The following is a 23,322-nucleotide window of genomic DNA, read 5'->3' as shown; positions in this document are numbered from 1 at the left end:
CTTCATTTCTCCAAGGCATTTGACCGTGTACGTACCCTATAGAAAGCTGACACCTAATACCAAAATCATGGATTGGCTTCGGGACTGATTCCCTGTCTGATCGAACCCCCTACACCTGGGGTATACGAGAGGAGTCAGTCTTGAGACATTTGCTGTTTCTTGTCTATATGCACGATATGTTAAAGGGACAGTCGCATCGACCACAGATCGATTCCGAAACCACAGTGAAATGAGATTCCCCATCCTTCACTGACCATGACTCCGAAAGTCCCATCCCGATCAACGGAATACTTTTCGCATAATTCGTGTGTAAGCGGCGCTACAGCAGACGACGGAAGCGGGCGTCAAGCGGAACTCCCTGCTGAGAATCTTTAGCAACGTCACATGGAATCTGACCAATAAGAACGCGGCGAGCCAGAGGAGTCCCCGCGGCTTGCAGCTCGGTCAGGGAGACGAAGGCGAAGGCACATACGGAGGGCGGACTCGGAACGCGGAAGTGGTGCATCGTGCTGTTCAAATGCCTTTAGTAGTAGATCCCGTGACGAATATACATGTTTAATGACGGCCCATATTCGACGGATCCGCTTCTTCTGCAAGTAACTGGTGATGTACGTGCCGTAGCTGCGTTAGCGCAACAGAACGAGCCTCAGGACCACTGCTTTAGGTACGTTCATGATCGGAGTGCTCAACACTTAATTCCGTGACATTCACTACGACGCAGGAAACAATCCAAGTGTTTGTGCGGCGTCTGTGCTCCCCAGGAACCGGATGAGTACCTATATGCTGCAGTGCTGGTGAAGTGGCAGAGTTGTGTAATGATGGCGAAGTACAGTGTAAGCACGCATCACACTTTGTTCTCAGCTCTCTGTCTTCGGCCAGAACTTCTGGTGGTGTATCCACCGCAGTATTGCAGCGAGGATCACAGTCTTCGCCTACTGTACCCGTACCAGATAGGCACGTTGAGCAATCCTTATTTTCGTAGTTGTCGTGGACGTTTGCACACACGACGAATGCCCCATGAAAGTTACGAAGGCTCTAACCAACTGTGCAACTCAAGGGCCGGGTTAGAATTAGAATGATTATCGGAAATTACTGTGCTACGTGTTTAGGAAAGTGTCCTTTCTTTTTACAGCTACGTCATTTTCACTGCTTATTGTGTGTTTACAAGCTGAGTTTGGAGATTCCTTGGACCGAGAAAGAGACGACAGATACCTGGGTGTGTCGTCCGCATGATTCGCCAACGTTTTTCCATCCCGGTCCTATCAGGACTATCATCTTTTGTGTGCCTCATTTCCTGTTCACACCTACACCATAATAGACTTGCGTAGTTTCCAATTGAGAAGTGTGAAACAGAATCTGTGTTACCACAGTAATCCCGAGAAGTGCAGGGGAATAGGCAGGAGCAATAAGTGACAGTTATACTTTTAATGGTAGTGTAATACTCGTTATCATTGGCAGTATTATAGCATGTGAGGGATATAACACGTCAAATAATTTCAGGTAACGTTTCATAACTCACTAATGGTACACTTACACCTCATTATCATTGTAAGTGATACATCTGTCTGGGAATGTCCACAATTTGTCATTCCCACGGAAGATTGTTCTGCCTTGATACAGCAAATCAAATTTTGATTCCTGCCATTGATCCAATTTTTTTAGCACCACTGTTTTGAAAACAGCTTTCAAGACTGTAACTTCAGAGATCCTTGGCAGAGCATTACCTCTTGTCTATGTATTATAATAATTATTATTATAATGACAGGCAATAAGTTACGCAAATGTGAATAAATCTTTGTGTTGACTGAGTGTTGTCCATTCAAGAGCCATCGCACAAGTCCACATCCAACTCTTCACGCACAGATATTTATTATTTGCTATGCACAGACAGTTATCAGCATGCACCACACTGGCAATGTCCCTTGGTATCTGAAGCGGGGAGTCACAAAAATAAAATAAACAGTTTCGTAAGTACTTCAATTGCAATGAAAACGGGACGGTTGGACAGTAAATTGGACGGTTTCATTATAACAGTGGTACACAGGAAAAAAACTCGGGGTGTTGGGGGGGGGGGGGGATCTGGATCGATCTCTGGGCACAACCAAGTGACCTCAGAGTACCTCAGACCCCACTACTCGAATAATGCACCTCCCTTTTATGGTAAGAGGCCTTTACTATCTACGGCATATCCTATCAAAGCTCACAGGATAGCAAATTTGGCCAATGCTTATGTGACAGTGCCTCGTAGAACATGCAGCTTTTCTGTTGAATTGACACTACATCTCTGGTAGCCCATTTAATGTCTGGAGGTAGGTGCATCATTTTACATTTAACCAGCAGTAATGTATAGCATTGCAAAAAAGGAAACAAGGGCTTAATCTCAATGCCGCATCAGCATCATTCATCATCTCACAATAACGTTGTTTTTGTCAGCCTCTGCACAAAGATTTGGGTGGACCTGCAACGGACCTTTTTTTTTTCTTTTCATTTCCTGTTTTCAAGTTATTTTGTCTTGGCATGTAGCTGTGAGATGTCAGTAGAAGCCATAAAGTCATTCTCTTTACTTCTGAACTTGGACGAAGAAAGCACTGTTCTGGAAGATCCTAATTTGTCAGAGGCGTCGTAAAGGAATTAGTGTAAAAACCAGGTCTCTCAGCAAAATTGCCGTGCACACACGTACATTGTTTGATGCCGTTTCATGGATGGATGGGACTTGGATCAGCAGCACCTGGTCCTTCTATAACACAGAACGTCAAAAGTGCATCTCAAGTTGGCTACGACAACCACAAAAACCGTCGCCCTACAGCACACAAACAGTTCACAAACAGAGAGATAAAAGGAAACTGGGAAGTGGTTTATGGCGCTTATGTTACGGTCAGAGGTACTGTTTCTAACACCAGCACACAAACAGCGTCAGTTCTTCCTTCGGGGTTCATAGTTTGCGAATTGTTCTGTGTCCAAAAATTGTAAACACATAATATGTATTTAAGTAATATACGTACCACTTGCGCTTGACCCTGTCGAGCTGCCTGCAGCTGTAATACACATGAAAACCAATCATGTCTAACACATTCCACAAAAGTCACAGGTTCAGTAACAGGCAAAGTTTCATGATAACGCGTCCGACAACGAGAAAAGCCAACACGTTCACATGAATGACATGTTCTTTTACTTGTTTATTGTATTTTATTTATCTAGTTATTAATCATAGGTTAGGGGATACCTTACGTTGTACCGATTTAGTCTTTTGCTGCTAAGTTACTCACGCGCAAGAGTGACAGATCCGATTGGGAAACTACATAGACATTGTGACTTACTGTCGAAGTTGCTGGCTCGCTTTGTTCGTGGAACACTGTCGGAACGGCGTCAAGTTTCAATTCGTTCCTTTTTTGTGTCAATCCAAGTTGCACTTGCACGATGTTCTCGCATCCAGGTACACATTATCGGTGAAATGCGAGGAGCATACACGGACAGCATGAACACTCCTTGCTTCATCTGGATACCTGCTAGTGATGTAGCTGCTTCCAACTTTCGCTTCGTCTGGGGTCTGGCTGTAGCTGTGTCCTTGGCGTGCGAAATCAAACATCGAGGTTTTCGAAGGAAGTTTTCCTGGAGTCAGGAACGCTGCGTCGGTTTCGAAACGACATCTCACGCGAAGGATGCAAGCGTAGAGATAGTATCCGCATTACTAGAAAGTGTCACATGTGAATACGGGCGACGTGTCGGGAAAAAAACAAAGCAGCCCCAGACTTGGCGGCAGACGACAGCGTCCTAAGCGGATTAGCGGATTAGCCAGATTCCACCTTGCGTCACGCGATGTTGTTGGCGCTGGCGCTTTCGAGGATCAAAACGAAACCGGATCTTTTAAATTCGATTCCTCATCGCCCGGTCCGTTTTGGAAGGAGAAAATTTGGCAAATAGCTCGGTGGTAGTGTACCGAACACGTTGGTATTGGATTCGTAACCACGGTTCCGGATGCGACAGTCCCTTTAAGTAACATTAATTGTAAAGCATGTTTATTCGCTGATGACTGCATAACATATCGCGCGATATATTCCGAAAAACATAGGTATGTCTGAACGTGCGTCCTCAATATGCCGATCGTTCTCTCTCTCTCTCTCTCTTTTCTTTCTTTTTTTTTTCCTGTGTGCTTTGCTTATGGCTCACCTTGCTCGCCTCATGTTACGCACCTTTGCAAAGCACTTTAGAACACATCAACGAGTGGTGTTACAAATTGCAAATCAATTTGAACACCGACAAAACTGTGTCTATGCTGTTATATGTAGAACAAAGGCTTTGCCAACATCATAGTATACTTGCAAGGGAGCTTAGTACAAATATCTTGGGGTCGCCGTCCCGTCCGATTTTAGATGGAATTTTCACGTGCGCTTAATAGGCATCACAGTCAAGAGAAAGCCTCTTCTATCTCAGAAGAACACTTCATTATGCTACTGCTTAGGTCAGACTACCGATATATAGAACACTCGTGTTACCGATCGTCACGTTCGCGAAGGTAACTTGGGACCCCTTTGCTGCGTCTCTTTTGCGGGTTTCTTTCGAATTGTCGCCACTATACGAGTGTATTATGTGTATATATTATATAATTAATGTACGTTCCCTACTCCTTCCCAGGTCCCTTCTGGGACCAGTATTCTGAAATAAATGTATAAATCGTTATATTTTCCTGTCCTCCCCTTGTCTTCCGGATTCCTTCCCTCTACTGACTGCTCGTATGCAGACTGTAATCAGCAATTCTATCGCTTCCGTTGGTTAGCTGCGGTATATGTCACGCTTATAGCCCACCACCGACTTAAACATTTCTATCACAATCCCCCGTCACCGGACCTCGCAACCTGGAAGGTAAAGGTCGCTCAGATGAAGGGAACGATGAGCACCATATCACGAATATCACTACCCAAAGGCAGAACCGGCTGCTCGAACACGTCTTTATCGTTATCAAAGTACACGTGTCCCAGACCCGAGGGTTGATAGGGACGCGCCGACGAATGTCAGCACTGATATCTGGGTGTGCCATTCGTTTGCTCCTGCAGGTGACACTCAAGGGGCATTTTGCATGCAGAGCAAAGAAAAGGCACGCTCATGGGTTAACGGCAGGTGTGTAATCACGTGACGAGTAGCACTGAAATGAGCCGCGAGAGGCGATTAGATCGCATAGCGCCGAGTAGAGTCACTGTACCGGGGGAAGAGTACCGCAACCGCTCCGCGTCGTCTGCTCCGGCAGCCATATTGCTTCCAAGCCGCCGCGGATCGTGTGTTAGGATAGCTGTAGTCAGTGTTACATCGCGTTGATTTCGCGGCTGTGCACCAAACATTTTGTGACTTCCAGTGGTGGGACTCGGCTAATACTTAATGAAACAGGGCACGAGCGTCACTACAGTATAGTTTGTTCTATTCTGTAGCTAACAGACGAATTACGTTGGCGCGTGTTCGCCTCTAAAAGGCATCGTCGAGTCTCGTTTGCGCTCTATAGATGAGTATTTTTTTTCTTTTAGTTCACTTGTTTTGTGGATATAAAACTATAGTGCTCGTGTGTGCAGCTTCAGATTGACATAAATAACCTCCACCAGTTTTATTCTCATCTCTTCGCAATTAAATTTCTATTTCACACGTTCAATGGCTATGTGAATGCCAACGTTTTTTCACGCGCATGTAAAGTGCTGTGGGTTGTTCTTCCAATCCCCCGCTCCAACGCAAGCAGTTGATCTTCCATGAGGAGTAGACCGTGAGCTTCAAGTCACTACATTCCGTGTCAGGCTTTGCTTGTTTCTTTTAAGACTGCGACCTCGTCGAGGGGACCATCACATGACTTGTCTGCAGGTTTTTCCTGTGCATATTCCTCGATGCTCTGGTCACAGAAATTTGTGACGGTGTTGTCTTCCTCTGCAAAGTTGATTCACTCACAATTACAGCTCAATATTTAGGAATAGTTTTCATAACTCAATATTTAGGAATGGTTTTCATAAGTTTCAATAGTTCTCATTGTCATAGTGCATATCTACATATATTTCGACGCATTACCATCCTCCACTGCCCCTTGATCTTACACTATGTTGTCATCAACTTCAGTGTGCAAGGCTTTTGGTGACTCCTCGGAGAACTGCGTGCGAAGAACGGGGGATAGGAGCCTTCCTCAGCCTCGTAGGTGTCCGGTATGCAAAACTGCTTGGGACTGCCGTCCACTTCAACTTCTTTCGAATATCCTTGTCCTCGAAGTCGTCGCGTGTGAAGTGGTCCTGATAGTGGCGTTTTGTTAGCACCGCAGGACAGGGAACGCAATGGGAAGATCCAACAAGCACTACTTTGATACGCCCGGCTGTTCTTCGCACAGTTGAACTGTTATTCAATACTGTGTGCAAAGGTTCTGCAATGAAAAATAAACACGCCACGAAATTTACCTCGCTCAAACGTATGTTATTCGTAGGCGCGAAGTTCTTCGGGCAGGTTCTGTGCCGACCTACGCGTCTCGTCACTTTTGCCCGTCGGAATGCAGAAAAATACTTTGACTGACTCTGTCCTGTTGCAGCACAACATCCAGACATAGATGGGTAGAAATCCAGCGAACCGGTAGTGATGTAGGAAGGGAGTTGCCTCAGGACAGAAGCCGCCGATATTTCGAACAGAGACTGCCCAGAAGAAGAACAGTCTCTGTTCGAAATATCGGCGGCTTCTGTCCTGAGGCAACTCCCTTCCAACATCCAGACATGGTTGTTCGTAGTTCCTCAGCTCTCTGAGATCCATTTCACGTACAAAAAACCAAGAATGGCACACGAACATACGCGCACATGCGTCCCAGCTATTGCGTTCCCCGTAGACCCGGCGGGAGGTTGGAAGCAAAGAGGAGGAAAACACACCACGTGACGCGCCTCGGCGAATGAGCAAGGCGGCGGCACGGGGAAAGCGAATGCGATACTCTTCCCCCGGGTACAGTGACTCTAGCGCCGAGATACGCTTGACGCCATCTCTCGGCAGGAACATCGGCGGGTACATATGACAACAGCCGAACGGCTCACCAGTCCTTCTAGCCCACCATAGTTTCGCCACGAAAACTACCGCCCCCCTTGGCCACGTGATCATCCGTAGCGAATCGCGAAGAACTGGCCGGAAAACGGCGCCAAAAAGCGCGCGCTGACTGATCAAACTGCGCATGTGCGCTGCGTGCCCTCTCTACAATCTCTCACTCGAATTCTCCCTCCCCCTTCTGTTCCGGGCGCTTCGCCTGGCCATCTGCTAATATTAACGGGAAGCAGAAAATGAAAATCCAGAAGACGAAGGAATTCACATGCACAAATTTATTGACACGGTAAACATATAAATAAGAAGCAAGATTTGAATGTAAGTAAATCTACACGATTATTACAGAATACTGCAGAATAAATAAAGAATAAATACTGCAGAATAACAGAATGCGTGACTATCATATTGTTAGGTTGTGGAAGAAGGACGAGTACAGCCGGTGAGTTTGGGTGCAAACGGCAAAAAAGGAAGGTTTTAATATATCGCGTGCATACAGCGCCTGGTTGAACCAACCATCTTCTTCCTCACAATATCCCCTTCGCTGGAGCATCCGCCATGTCCTCATGGCGGGCGGTGTAGGGCTTGAGGCGAATGACGTGAGCCGTCTGTAGAGCTGGGGTCCGTCGGGTAGACGGCGCGGTACAAGGCTCGATCTGATAATTAACATCAGAAATGCGGCGGACTACTCGGTGAGGGCCACTGTAGCGTGGGAGGAGCTTCTCCGAGCGTCCAACACGATGAGTGGGCGTCCAGAGCCACACGAGGTCGCCAGCAGCGTAAGACACAGGACGATGTCGTGCGTTGTAACGGATGGCCTGCTGTTTCTGAGAGGCCAACGTCCGTAAGCGCGCCAGTTGTCGTGCGTCTTCGGCATTGCAAATAGCCGCCGCCGAGAGTGGGTCAAGCGGGTTGTCATCGACACAGCGTGGGAGGAGGCAGTCCAAGAGGGATGACGACTCACGGCCGTAGAGCAAATAGTAAGGGGAGAAGCCAGTGGTTGCTTGACGAGCGGTGTTGTATGGGTAAGTAACATAGGGAAGGACGGCGTCCCAGTTTCGATGATCCGCCGTGACATACATCGAGATCATTTCGGCAATAGTCCGGTTGAGACGCTCTGTAAGCCCATTAGTTTGGGGATGGTAGGGCGTAGTGGTGCGGTGGAATGTGTTGCTGAGTTCCAGGACGTTGCGTACAGTCTCAGAGAGAAAAGAGGTCCCGCGATCGCTGACCAGCGTCCGTGGCGCACCGTGACGGAGAATAATTTGTTCAAGGAGAAAGGAGGCCACGTCGGAAGCTGTGCCGGTAGGAGTCGCTCTGGTTTCCGCATACCGTGTCATGTAGTCAACAGACACAACTATCCACTTTTTCCCAGCAGCCGATAGCGGAAAAGGGCCCAGCAGGTCTATTCCAATTCGCTGAAACGGAGCTTCAGCGGGTTGTACAGGATGTAGATATCCAGCGGGAGAGATCGTGGGTGGCTTCCTTCGCTGACAAGGGGCGCAGGACTTCATGTAGTTCGAAACCGAGCGATACATTCCGGTCCAGAAGAACCTATTGCGGATACGGCTGTACGTCTTGAAGATGCCAAGGTGACCGGCAGTGGGATCGTCATGACAGGCCGCGATGACGTCACGTTGGAGTGAACGGGGTACCACTGGCAATCATGGCGAGCCCTGTGGTTCGAAATTTTGGCGGTACAGAATGCCATCTTTAATTGCGAAGAGGTTGGATTCACGGCACGTCCCGGCGTTGGCAGGTGATAGCTTACGAAAGATTTCAGCAAGTGTACTGTCTTGGCGTTGCTGACGTGCGATATCAGAGAACTCCAGAGCCGCAACAATAGATGGTTGATCTGTGGTTGGTTGATGCTGATCTGTCGTAGTGGGGGGTAGGTTTCGCGACAAGCTGTCCGCGTCCAAATGCCGCTTACCGGACTTATAAACGATGGTCGCGTCATAATCTTCGAGCTTTAGCGCCCAACGACCGAGCCGGCCTGTAGGATTCTTCATGTTTGCCAGCCAGCACAACGCATGGTGATCGGTGACTACATGGAATTGTCGACCATAAATGTAAGGACGGAACTTCGCTAGTGCCCACACAACGGCCAAGCATTCTTTCTCAGTGATGGAGTAGTTGCGTTCTGCAGAGGACAGAGTACGACTAGCGTAGGCGATGACCCGTTCGGCCCCAGACATGCGCTGGACTAGGACGGCTCCTAGCCCGTGGCCGCTCGCGTCGGTATGAACTTCCGTGTGAGCGTTTTCGTCAAAGTGTCCGAGGACTGGTGGAGAAGATAGCGCGGCCTTCAGCTTGTTGAATGAGTCGTCGTGCCGCGAACTCCAAAGAAATGGCACGTTCTTTTTCAATAGCTGCTGTAGGGGCTCAGCGATATGAGCAAAGCCCTGAATGAAACGTCGAAAGTATGAGCAGAGTCCAAGAAACGATCGTAGGGACTTAAGCTTGTCGGGACGAGGGAAGTCTCTCACAGCAGCAATTTTGTCGGGATCAGGATGGATGCCATCCCTGTCAACAACGTGGCCCAATATCTTGATTCGTTGGCTTCCAAATGTGCACTTCTTTGCATTGAGTTGGAGCCCTACCGCGCGAAAACATTCCAGAACAGCTCTTAGGCGAGAGATATGGTCATCGATGCTTGAGGAGAACACTACAACATCATCGAGGTAACAAAGACAGAAATTCCAACGAAAGGCACGAAGGAGCGTGTCCATCATCCGTTGAAATGTAGCAGGGGCATTACATAGGCCAAATGGCATGACACGAAACTCGTAGAGACCATCTGGTGTCACGAACGCAGTCTTTTCACGATCCTGCTCGTCAACGGTGATCTGCCAATAGCCAGACCGAAGATCTATAGAAGAGAAGTACCGAGCACCGTGGAGAGAGTCGAGTGTGTCGTCGATGCGGGGAAGAGGATAGACGTCCTTAGTGGTGATCCTATTAAGCCTTCGGTAATCAACACAAAATCGCCAAGTTAAGTCTTTCTTCCAGACGAGGACTACAGGTGACGACCAAGGACTGTTCGATTCCTGTATTATGCCTTTGGTAAGCATGTCGCGCACATGGTCCTGGATGACACGACGCTCAGCCTGGGACACGCGATATGGTCGGCTATGAACTGGAGGAGAGTTTCCTGTTTGAATGGTGTGTTTCACGGACGTACAGCAACCGAGTGGCGCCCCGCTTGTGTCGAAGATGTCGGAGAATTCTGACAAGAGATCAACAAACCGCCCTTTGTCGTGGGATGATAGGTCCGAGGATACTCTCCCAGCCAAGTCAAGACTGCCGGGCAGACGTTGGGCCGTACAGTCGTGAAGTGTCTCCGGCGCAGAAGGCACCAGCGCGGAGAGCGAGAGATCGCCAAATGAGAAGGTCCCGATGCGAGTCCCCGATGCAATGACACGATCTTCGCGAGAAGGATTCGTCACCCAAACAGTACTGTGGCCGTCCTCAAACGTGAGCAGTGAGCATGGGGAGCAAAGAGACGTCTGCAGGAGAAGATCCGTTTTGTAGGAGAACATCCCTTCCACACATGGGAGGGTAGTTTTGATTTCCACTTGTACGGCCATCATCGTATCAGCCGGAATTCTGGACGTCTTCAACACAGATACGGGGATTTCATCCGAATCAACTGCGGCTTCGTCACTGAGCGTATCTACGGCAAGATCCAGTACATTTCGCGAACAGTCGATGACAGCCTTAGAAGTACTCAGGAAATCCCAGCCGAGGACGATGTCGCAGATGCAGCGCGGCAGCACCAGAAACTTGATTGCATAAAGTTCATTTGCAATAGTTACCCTTGCAGTACAATATCCCAGCGGTTGAACGGCACTGTTGTCGCCAAGTTGCACACAATGGCCTTCAGTGATAGGAGTCAATGCCTTTCGCATGCGTCGCCGCAGAGATTCTGAAATACAGGACACCGTAGCACCAGTGTCAACAAGTCCTTCTAGTCTACAAGAGTCAAAATTTAGGGTAACGTAATTTGTAACACTTGGAGGGCTTTTGGACAATCTTGAGTTCGCAACCTGACCCTCAACAGTATCGCAGGCTGCGGCGCTCAGTTTGGAGCCGCATACGACTTTGGCGCCGTTTGGTGTAAGGGAGATCTAGACCGGCGTCGAGGGTGGGGAGATGGTGACCGTGGCATCCTGCTTCTTGCTTGTTCCCCGTACCACGAGGTCTCGCTGGAATCATCAGCCCCAAAACGATCGCTTCCGAACGGCTTCTGCTCCCATTCCGTACTTGGCGCTGAATCATAGTAAGTAGGGAATCGCTGGCCGTAGTACCTCCTAGGGGGAGTCCCAAAACGCTGCCTTCTCATGTCTTGTAGGCGGCGGATGCAGTAACGGGCGATGTGGCCGGGTGTGTGACAATAAAAACAAACTGGAGGAGCGCTGTAGCGAGGCCGCCGGTCTTGCACAGGGCCCGAGTAGCGACGCGGTGGCCGCCGCGCCACAAGTGGTGCAGTGACCACTCCTGAAGGCTGGGGGATTTCAAGCGCACGTGGTTGCGAAACAGGAGGTGAGCCACAGACGTGGGCGTACGTCCTAGGTGAAGCAGCAACGTGTGAAGACAGAGTTTGTAACTCATCTTGTACCAGGCGACGCACTGCCATGTCGTCACAGGTTCCCGCAGAACGAGGCTGAAATGGAGTGTCCGTGCCCAGGTCGTGACCGAGGGCCGCAAACTCTTCTCGAACAATCTTCCGAACAAGTATGGACAGTGACTCCGCATCGAAGTCGTTACTCGGAAACCGCGTTGTGCTTCCCAGTGCTACACCAGGAACTGAAGCGTAGATCCGATGACCGCGCAAGTCCTCCAATCGTCTGCACGCTTGGCCGAGTTGGCCTACAGATGTAAAAACTTGCGAAGCAATGCCGCTAAACAAATGCTCCGCCAGACCCTTCAGCAGATGGTGGATCTTGTCAGGTTCCGGCATTTTGGGATCCACTCGACGGCAGAGGAAGAGCACGTCCTCCATATAAGTCGTGAAAGCTTCCTGGAATCCTTGTTGGCGCGTGCTCAACTTTCGGATAGCATCTTGCTTCCGCTCTTCTGTCCTGCCGAAAGCGTTTGTAATAGCAGTCTTAAAAGTGTCCCAGGTGGGAAGGGACGATTCGTTGTTTTCGAACCATTGTAGCGCGGTAGATGTTAGGTAGAAAACGATGTTCCCCAACCGCATGCTGTCGTCCCAGTTGTTATGCGTGGCGACGCGGTCCACTTGCGCCAGCCAGTCTTCGACGCAGAGATCTTCTGTAGCTGCAAAAACTGGTGGGTCCCGCTGTCGGGCCAAGAAACGAGGCGCAGGAACGGGCTGAGCAGGCTGTCCTGTGCCGTCTGCCGGCGTGGACACTGATGGTGGAGACATGAGGACTTTTCCGCCCCGGAGATGCAGGATGGCGACGTCTAACGGTGCGAGAGGTAGAAGGGATAGTACCGCACCTCCAACAAATGTTAGGTTGTGGAAGAAGGACGAGTACAGCCGGTGAGTTTGGGTGCAAACGGCAAAAAAGGAAGGTTTTAATATATCGCGTGCATACAGCGCCTGGTTGAACCAACCATCTTCTTCCTCACAATATTATACAATCTTTAAGGGAACCTATTCGGTTTGGATAAAGTAGATATTATTATACACATATATGGCACGTAATGAGACGCTGGAGGCATTTGCTTCATCCTAGCACAACTGTAGAATTTTCAGGTGACAGGGGCCACATGCTCGGGAATCGCAAGGCCACGAACAGCTGTCGGTGTCTGAATAAAAAAAAAAAAAAGAAAAAAGGAACCTGTTAATGATATGGTAAGCCAGAGCATAGGCAACGTTAATTGGCTTAATACGTTATGTAAGACATGCTATCGTTGCGCGCCGACATGTCGACTAATGACAAAATTCGAGGAGTCCGACGTACGCGATACATGATGTTTTCCTTTTCATCACACCAGTGTATTACACATCAGACACATTCAAATATTGAAACAAAACGCAACTAGCAACGCCAAACAGAATAGCACATCAACCAGGTCATGACTGATAACCGGCAGAAAGTGATGTAATACGGGACAAGGCGTACCTCAGGTATGCACACTGTTAGGCGGCAGTATTAAACGTCTGATCACTGGCATGCATCATACGTTTGTCTGCTTACCTTTCATTCCGGCGGGGGCGAATTTTTGAACTCTACTTTCCTTTCCTGTTCCCCTTTCCTTTCGAAAGGCCGCCTGTCGCTAATTTTGAGCCCGAATTTTTGAACTCTCGTTTCCTTCTTTCCATTCCTTTCCTTTCCGTAGGTAGCCCGAAAGAGACCTTCCCAGAAAGGAAGCCTTCTTGGCAATTTTTGAACGCGCCTTACGCTTTCTATGTTCTTCTACTTCTTCGTCCCTTTGAATATGTGCTAATGTATTCTCAGGAGAATAACGTCTGAACTATGTCACATGCGTGTCTTCCTTCCCCGCCCTTGGATACTTTTCGGTTACACGTGGTTTTCGTTGCCAATATGTCTAAACGGACGCCGTACATGTCGGCCGATGAGACGGCTATCTTAATGGAGTTGATTGGGAGGTACAAGGGAGTACTTGAAAACAAGAAGACAGATAGTGTGTCAACGAAGGCAAACAGGACACCTGGGAAAGGCTTACGTCCCAGTTCAACAGCATGCCCGGCGTTGTCCGCAGAAATTCAAAGCAGCTTCGGAAAGCCTGGGACAATTTAAAGACCAAGTGGAAGAAGAAGACGGCAGAGGGCGTCAGAAAAACTATGTCAACTGGGGAGCTGTGTACGCTTTTTTCGCGATTAGGACCTGCCATTCATCCAACTTTTCGGTTCTCTTTTGTTTTTGTTTTCTTCAGGTGGTGGTGGCCCTCCCTCACCAATGGACCCGCTTTTGGAGCAGGTACAGTCTTTGGTCCCCTATATTGCAACAAGGGTGCATAACCCTTACGATGGGGACCGCCAGTCTGCTGAGGTAGATGACCTTCAGCTCCCCATGGTGCAATCACGTCGCGACGAAGGAGATATTGAACATGGCAAATACTCGGTCTTGTCCTCACAGCCACATTGCTTCCCTGAATTTTCTACTTTTATTTCCGTTTCATCGTTGAAGCACTCGCACCCATTAACTAACCACGCACTTGTATGCAGGGCACCCGCAGGAAACGTACGCCAACAGTGAATCTACTGACGAGTTCTGTTGTGACGGTCAAGAGCAGCGTGCTTCTCAGAATGATCTCGCTGATGTGCACCATGAGGAGCCTCCTGCCGACACCTCGACGTCGCAGATTCCTGCGCAATCAAACCGCGTATCTAGCAACGTCGTACTGCCAACAGGCGCTATTCAGAGTACGTCGACTGGGCGGAGAGTGAGACCTTATAGAGGCAGAAACGCTGTTCTTGAGTCTCCTCTCTCTGCAGAATTGGAGGCTCGAAAGCAGGCCATGCAAGAGGACTGCACACGAAAGGAAAAGGAGCATGTCTTGAAAAGGAAACTGATGCAAGAAGAGCATGAGACGAAAATACGTAACATGCGCATTTTGCATAGACTGCAAGTCAAATGCGAAAGGGAAAAACTCAAGGTGCTACGGTTGAAACAGAAAAAACTCGAACAGCAGTTGACCCGTGGTGATTCGGCTCATCAGACGTGAAAAAGTGAAAATAAAATGCACTGTTCAAAAATAAAGTTTTATGTCAGCATGGTGTGATCAAGCAATATCCAGATTGCTCTGGAGCACACCAGAAAAATCGGTCTGTATAAGTCTACGTCGTATCTGCGCTCCGAAGAGGCTATCTCCGTGATTGGCAGGAACACTGAAGTCGTCTTCCGATGCATCGGTTCCATCATCCTGGCACGGGTCATTCAGCGCGCAGGCGACGTTGTGGAGCGCTGCGCAAGCGCAGACGATAGCAGCAAATCTCTCTATCTTGTTTTGCAACTTCATACGGAGACACGGGAACCTCCTTTTCCAAACTCCGAACGCTCTTTCCACGGAGTTGCGTGTTTTTATGTGACTCGTGTTATACCTACAGGTTGCGCACATACTACAATAGTGCGCTTGACTGGCAACAGGTCCGACGTCACAGGACGACAGGTCACTTCCTCCAGGGCTGTTTATGGGTACATGAGTGCATTCAATACAGCCTGTCACCCTTTGAAATCCTGCGATGGAGTGAAATCGAGCCATAACTGACGGTGCTTCGGACGCAGAAGGGAATTTCACGTATTTTGGGTAAAGGTCCGAAGTGATGCTCCTCGTCACTGTCCAAATTGCATTACATGTAGCTGGCTGCGATATTTTGACGAGATCACCGATAACGGTCTGAAATGCCCCAGCACCGTAAAACCGAAGAGTCACCAACAGTTTCAGCATTGGTGGCAGGGGGTGACCTCTGTTGTCCTGTGAGGCAAGATAGACCAAGGGAAAGGGGTGAAGAAAGGTGTTAACGCGGGTGATGGACCCGATGTCCCTGGCTATCTGCGAAACTCAAAAGTAAGATTCAGGAATACGGCATTTGGATAACACACAGACAGTTTACTAACACTCTGGTATGATACATACAATGAAATACAATAAAGATATACCTAGCAATTTGGGTGATGAAGGGCCGAATGAGCTAAAGCGAGGATCCAACAGACTAACGACGTATGTTGATGAACGTCGTACAATGAAAGAACTCAGAACAGCACGTGGCGCGCGCTTATAAGCATGTAGCGGCGCCACTGCTGGCTTATGACGATGACGGTGAGGCCGAATTGAACAGTTTGGCTCTCACACGCCCACCTCTAACAAAAAAATGAAATGTCCTCATTTCGTTATTACAGTGAGGAAAAATGAAACGCTACAATAGCGGTAATGCAGAAATTTAACAGTTTAAAATCGAAGCTGTTCTGAAACAGGATAAAAAAAAAAAAGAGAACATGATTCATGCCAGGGCCCTTGGCAGAAGCATGCAGCATCTTTTGTCCTGAAATGCAGAACAACCTAGATTTAAGAGGGTTTAATAATCCACCCTCAAATGAAGTAGTAGAATCTCCCGATTCTAAACACATTGTGAATTTGATAACGTTGAAGAAGAAAGTTCGTAGTTCAAAGTTCGTAGTACATGATATAGCACAGCATAGCATGAGTAGCATTGTGACATGCAGTACATACACAGTACATGCAGTGATACGAAAATGAAGAGAACTAGTGTGAAGTAGTGACTAAATTCGAAACACTAAATTCGAAACACTAAATTCGAAACACTGAATTCGAAATGCAGAAAGTTGATCTGAAGAGGTCAGTAGAAGGGAAATGCTAAACAGCAACAATGTAAGCGTGTGTTTGAGTGTGGCTGTGTGCGTGAGTAACTAAGAAATGTGGAAGTAACCCAAAGCGAAAAGCACAAAAATGACCGCAAAAATTCATATTGCAGACACTGGATACATTTAAAGCAATGTAGTACAAAGTCATTTATGGACCAGAGCGTCCCCTGTCCATGAATGGACGACATTCACCAAGGCGTCCCTATGGAATGTGTGTACTTTGAAACAGTCAAACAAGGTCGTACGCATGTAATGGTACCCTTTGTTTGGTGACGCGTCCATACCTTGTCGTGTAAGGTGGACTAAGTGTTTCTTCGGATTCTGAAGAACTGTCTTGATGAACAGAGACATTCTCGTCACTGTGTATATCATGAAACGTAATGTTAGGATCCCAATCTGGCTGATCCTTGAACAGTTTCATTTGTGAAACATGAACTGTTTTTGTTATTCCTTCATCCAGACTTTGAACAGTACAAATGTCATGGGGATGAGTGGAAATAACTTTGAATACCTTGTCCTTGTACTTAGGATCAAAAGGTGAAGTTGAAAAGGATTCTATCCAAACTAAGTCACCCGCAGAGAACTGCGATGGGTTTCGACCGTAGTCGTAACGTCTCTTCTGAGAGGATAGAGCTTTTCCTAGGTTTTCCCGTGCTTCTGCACGTATGTCGTGTAGCATTTCAATGCTCTGAAGTCGCGACATGTCGTCAACGATTACACCAACCTGAATCTCGTTTTCAATACGAGGTTCAAATCCAAAGAGAAGGAAATGTGGAAGTGTTTATGAAAGAAGTGGTGTTTGCAATGTATTGGTCCCATTTTGACGGATTCTCAAAGCAATATTTTTGAGAATATTCTTTATGGTGGCTACAGATCTTTCCACGAGACCATTTGCCTGATGGAAATAAGGACAAGAAGTTGTGGACAGTGGACAGTGTTCAATTCCTGTTGTGGTTAGGAATTTTTCCATGTTCTGACTCATGAAACCTGAACCTTGGTCAGAAACAATTGTCATAGGAATACCAAAAGTTGTGTTGATCTTTTCCTTAATGAACTGTATGATATGTGACGATGCTGTTGATTTCACAGCCTGAGTTACTACAAAGCGTGTAGTGTGGTCAACACATACAATGATGTACTTGTTTCCATTTCCTGTTTCCGGAAGTGGACCAATGTGATCGAGGGATATTGTGGTGAAAGGTTGTGTGGGAATTGGTCGAGGATGTAAGTATCCCACGGGCTTCGATGTTTGTCTGTTGAAGCGCTGACAAATGTTACAACCCTGTACGTACTCTTTGACGTCCTTATTAATGGACGACCACCAGTATTTACTCAGAATACTGCTTTTGGTCTTGAATTTGTCCATGTGACCACGTTTATCGTGAAACTTAAGCAGTATCTCTTTCCTAAGAGATTCTGGTATGACAATCCTTGTTTTTGTCAGTCCGTTTTGTTGAGTGGTTTTGTGGCAGAGTATGCCATTTGACAACATGAACATTTGTATTCCGCATGTTCTCAGCTTTGCGAGAAGAAATATTAGGATTTTTGAGGACTTCAAAAATCTCTAATAACGACGGATCTGACTGTTGGTGATTGGAGAGATGAGAATTCTCGGCAGTGAGAATTAGTGACGCAACCAAAGGTTGTGGGATGCGTGATAGAGCATCAGCGACAACATTGGTTTTTCCCGAACGATGGTGAATCTTCAGAGGAAGTTCTTGAAGATCGAGAACCATGCGAGCAAATTTTCTATTGATTTGCTGTGCATTGGTCATTAAGGAGACACTGTAGTTGTCTGTCCAAACATGGACGATAGGCAACCCGTACACATAAATACGAAATTTGTCTGTGAGTGCCAAATGAAGAGCAATGCATTCGAGCATGTTTGAATGCAGTTTTACCTCTGTTGTGTTGGTTGCTCTGCTGGCATACTCAACAACATACTCTTTTCCATCGTGTTTCTGTGAGATGAACGATCCTAGATGTTTCGCTGAAGCGTCAACATAGACATGAGTTTCTCTGTCTGGATCAAAATGAGCCAAAATAGGTGGAGATTTTAAAAGAGATTTGAGGTTACGTACAGCCTCAGTGTGTGTAGGTGTCCATTCTGACGTAATGTTGGTTTTGCCAGTGCTTTTGGACTGTTGCTTGTTTCGCAAGAGGAGTGATAGAGGTCGCGCAATTTCAGCAAAACCTTTGATGAATTTGCGAAAGTAAGAAGCAAAGCCCAAAAATCTCTTTACGTCTTGTATTGTGTTCAATGTATCGGGGTATTTGTCAACGGCAGCTGACCTCTCCGGATCTGGCAGTTTACCCTCATGAGATACAATGTAACCCAGAAACTTTATATGGGTCTGAATGAACTGACACTTATTGATCTCGATTTTGAAACCATAATTTTCCAGTATGGACATAGATTGCTCAAGAACATCGAGATGTTCGTCTATGGTGGAAGTGTAGATACAGATGTCATCGAAATAGACAATTACAACGTCCTTCCACTTGAGGGAATGAAAGGCTTCATCCATTACTGCTTGCCAAGTGGCGGGAGCACCAGTTGGACCAAAAGGCATTCGAACGAATTCGTAAAGACCGTCAGGTGTAATGAAAGCTGTCTTATGCTGGTCAGATTCCCTTATTTTGATGTTTAGGTAACCTTTCTTTATGTCCATAGTGGAAAAGTATTTGCCTTTCCCTACTCTGTCAACAGTATCATCAATTCGAGGCATACTATACACTCTTTTGACGGTTTTCCCATTTAGCTTACGGTAGTCAACAACAAGTCTGCGTGGTGTTGACGGATGGAATGGTTGATCAACAACGAAAACTGGGGAAGCGTAATGAGACTCAGATTTTCGAACAAGACCTAATTTAAGCCAGTTGTCGATTTCTTCTTTGATGAATTTTCTGTCATTCCATGAGTAGCGGTAAGACTTTACGCGAACAGGAATGCTGTCAGAGAGATCGATGCAATGTTCGGTCTTTGGACAAAATCCGATGTCATACTTTTGCTTAGAAAACACGTTCGCGTGCTTAAGAATGATGTCATGGAGTTTCTTAAGCTGTGTGTCATTTATGTCTGAGGTTACTTTGTCTTTAAGTTTGCCTAAGTAGTTCAAGATTTCAGCATGCTGTACTTCGGTTTTTGCATCTGACTCTCGTACAACAACCCTATCCAAAGGAATGATGTCATTGACTTGTACGGTATTCACAAGCAAGAGGTCAGATGACTCATCCTTTTCGTCGTTATGCAACATGACATTTTCACATACCTGTTATGGCTGTGTTCTATGAAGGTCGACAACATTGCGGAATTCACTAACACGTTCACAAACACTGCTGTTCGCCGGAAAACTGTTTGACGAACTTGTTCTTGCGGAGACTGATGTTGCTTGACGAGATGGTATCTTCACCTTGTCCTGGGATGCCACGATGTTGGGGCCGTCCTGGGGTGCCACGATGTTGGTGCCAGGGAGAAGTGGGAATGGACAGTTCCTTGGTGTAGATTTACGTTGTGTTGATGAACACGTTGATGTCGAGGCTTTGTTGTTGTTTACTTGCACGTTGTTGGAAGCGTGAAGGATGTGATGTGTTTTGATGTCTGTCGAAGTGTCTTGATCCTTGGATGTCGTGTTGTAGAAGATCCTTTCCTGTATGGGTTGAAATTCTTCAGCGTGAGATGGAGAAAGTTCCTGGAGGAAGTCTTTCTTTAAGAACATGCTGTTGAAGATGTTCTCCTGGTGGGACTTTGGAGGTGACTGGATGGAGACGTGTCCATTAGGCCAAACAGTGATTCCAAGCTTGGCAGATGTGCGCCAGTCGCTACCAAGTATGAAAGGATATATGATGTTAGTGACGATAGCAACTTGAAGAGAAACAGTTGTGTTCGCTAACTTCACTTCCACGACGGCTTCGCCGAACGGCATGGACTCGTTATCGACGGCGATCATTGCTGAGTCACTCCATGGTTTTATGTTAATACCCCAAAGCTCTGCTTCCTGTTTTCTTAAAATTGAGATGTCTGCACCCGTGTCAACCAAGGCGTCGACCGGTGTGTTGTTTACAAGAATCTCAATGACGGGTCTCACGGGGTGTCTAGATGGTAAGTCGTGTCTTATTGAAGCAGTGTAGCTGTGTTTCTTGTCTTTGTCTTGATGTTTGGAGTAGTCATTTGGGTCTTTGTATTTTAGGCTTGATTTGTCCGATGTTTTGGTGGAAGTAGGAGAATGTTTCTCACCATTTTGCCGAGATGAATACTTAGGCTGTGATGTGGACGAAAAGCCTTGCTGACGTTGATGTTCCTTCTTCGTGTAGTCCTTTGGCTTGGCTCCTTGTTGACGCCAGTTTGGATCACGGTGTTTCTGAGAAGGTTCGATCTGTCGTGCCAGCTTGATCAGAGTGAGACAGTCACATCCAGTAGACATGTAGTAGGAAGTGAGACTTGTCCTCGTTGCCTCGCTCTGTAGACCCATGGTGATGTAACGGATCTTGTCACGTTCCTTGAGCTGATAAGGGCACTTGCAGAGTATTTTGATCTTTGCGTGAATATAGTCAGAAATGGATTCTTTTCTGTACTCTAGCTTCACAATCGCGATTCCAATCTGGTAGATCTGGATCATAATCAAATTGCTCTTTCAAACCTTTGACCCAGTCTTGCCATGTGACACAACTTCTTCCGGATCCATCGTCCCAATCCTTGGCCGCACCACGAAGCTTACTCTTTGCAATGGCTAAGGCGGTATAATCGTCCCAACCGTACTGGATACGTAACACATCAATTGATGAAAGCCATGCGCGAAAATCATCGTTGGGCCGGCCATAAAAGAACTTCAATGTCTGACTAAGGTCCGGGGTGGTTACTATCCTCTGTGGTGTGGAAACCACCGGTTTGAAAATCTCAGCTAACTGATCGATGGTGATCGGAGCAGATGAACTCGCGGTAGGTGTCTTCTTACTTGTTTTGTTTGTTGGTGAGGCTTGTTCATCCTGATGTTCATCTTCGGATGATTCGCATTCTTCCGATGTTTGGTATTCCTCGTTGTCTTTGGTGGGAATAGCACTCGTAGATGCATGTTTCCTCCTTTCGTCGTCTTCCATGATGAGAATTGCTGCTTGACGAGGATCAGCGTTCTCTGGGAGTGTGAGATTACGTGAGACGCACTCTTCAAATAACTCTTGTGCTGGACGCAAAAGAAGTCTCAACACCTTTGGACTGTCCATGAAAGAACAAACTCAAAAGACGATATTTGTTAAGACACAACGAAAAACGAGAGACGGAAACAATACTGCACCATGTTCCAGATAAGTGTTACCAGCTGAACCTAACGAACGTCGAACGTCGCGTTCGAAATTGCGAACAACTGAAAGATGCACAAATGCAAGGAAAAACGGAAGACGCAATTAATGCGTGACCCAAAAAGAACTAGATGTTACGAAGGGATAGAACTGTTCGAAAGATGCTATGCAATGCGTTCGAATGACGAGACTAAGCCTAAATCGAAGAAGCCTTTCGAACTACGTCAAAAGCGTAAGACTTCGAAGTCGAAGTACTTGCAAAAATTAATACAGTGTCAACCAGAAGTGAAAAGTCTGAAGAATCACTTGTCGTATCCTGTCGACTGCGCCATGTGAGGCAAGATAGACCAAGGGAAAGGGGTGAAGAAAGGTGTTAACGCGGGTGATGGACCCGATGTCCCTGGCTATCTGCCAAACTCAAAAGTAAGATTCAGGAATACGGCATTTGGATAACACACAGACAGTTTACTAACACTCTGGTATGATACATACAATGAAATACAATAAAGATATACCTAGCAATTTGGGTGATGAAGGGCCGAATGAGCTAAAGCGAGGATCCAACAGACTAACGACGTATGTTGATGAACGTCGTACAATGAAAGAACTCAGAACAGCACGTGGCGCGCGCTTATAAGCATGTAGCGGCGCCACTGCTGGCTTATGACGATGACGGTGAGGCCGAATTGAACAGTTTGGCTCTCACAGTCCGTAACGTCTGGGAGGGACAGCTGGCTCAGTATATGGAGAGCACGGCGTTCTTCGTGAACCGGAATCGCTGCAGAAACTCTACGTTCGAATAAAGCTCCATAGGGTTTTCCCGATCCAGCAACTGACGGCGGTTCGAAGAAACATTCCAGTCGTCATCTCGGCGGCATAATAACTCACTAGCTCGGAAAGCAAAGTCGATAAAGTCCATGCACTCTACGAATGACTGGTGAGAAGCCGCCATCTTGAAAGAGCGACGACGACGAAGTTGACAGCGAAAGGTAGCATCCTACCCACCTATCGATAGGCCGTCCTTTGTCGTAACGAACATATTCGAAATTCACGAAACGAAATTACAGTCTGCCCACATAGACGCCAGCTGCACAACGGTCAGACGGGTTGGCGCCTCGGAGGTGGTGGTGGTGATATCGAGTACCCCTTGCCGTAGTTGGCCACGCAAAGTGCGGGCAGTGTCACGACTAAACGGCCAATCATGATCGAGAAAGGTCACATGGGGCACCGGAGCCAATGAAAAGTAAGTAGCCGGAATTTGGCGGGAAATGCCAGCGGCGACACTATTTTCGCGGCGGCGAAACCCGCTTACTGTGCCTCCTCTGCAACAACCTCGCGCAATGCTCCGAGCCTCCGAGCCGTTGGCCTTTGCTGCTGCTTACCGCAGTTGCCCTCTCGCTCTCGCCCCTCCCATCTCAATGTATCCCTCTCTCCCGGAGCGGAAGTCCATTGCGGTGGCAGCACAATGCAGTCCATGCAAGCAGACGACAAATGTCCACACTTTTGTCCAGTTCATCTTGAATAATACGAAGGTTTACGTTGGAACTTAGCTTGTACTGTCATCAGAGGACACAGATGCACGTCCTGACATATTTTTCAGGCGTTTATTTCGTCGCTGAAAGATCTGAGGAAGTGTTTTCTACTGCTCCCATAGGACTCCATGTATTTGCATTCA

The 23,322-nt window shown here is 47.2% G+C and overlaps 2 long non-coding RNA genes across 2 annotated transcripts; one reads left to right on the top strand and one right to left on the bottom strand.

The window, feature by feature from the left end:
* The first annotated feature begins 483 nt into the window (after positions 1-483).
* LOC135366839 (uncharacterized) lies at positions 484-1,808 on the top strand. The gene is made up of 2 exons (XR_010414295.1): positions 484-833; positions 1,133-1,808. It is a non-coding gene; the product is annotated as an uncharacterized LOC135366839 (long non-coding RNA).
* A 766-nt stretch (positions 1,809-2,574) lies between these two features.
* Positions 2,575-3,409, bottom strand: LOC135366832 (uncharacterized). Its single transcript, XR_010414292.1, has 4 exons — positions 3,318-3,409; positions 3,003-3,035; positions 2,681-2,737; positions 2,575-2,603 (listed from the first exon to the last, which is right to left on the bottom strand). It is a non-coding gene; the product is annotated as an uncharacterized LOC135366832 (long non-coding RNA).
* Positions 3,410-23,322: the final 19,913 nt, after the last annotated feature.

This window comes from Ornithodoros turicata, chromosome 1 (genome assembly GCF_037126465.1).
Source record: "Ornithodoros turicata isolate Travis chromosome 1, ASM3712646v1, whole genome shotgun sequence".
Classification (NCBI taxonomy): Eukaryota; Metazoa; Arthropoda; class Arachnida; order Ixodida; family Argasidae; genus Ornithodoros; species Ornithodoros turicata.
The sequence above is the reverse complement of the archived record's forward strand: the minus strand, read 5'-3'. Positions and strand labels throughout refer to the sequence as shown.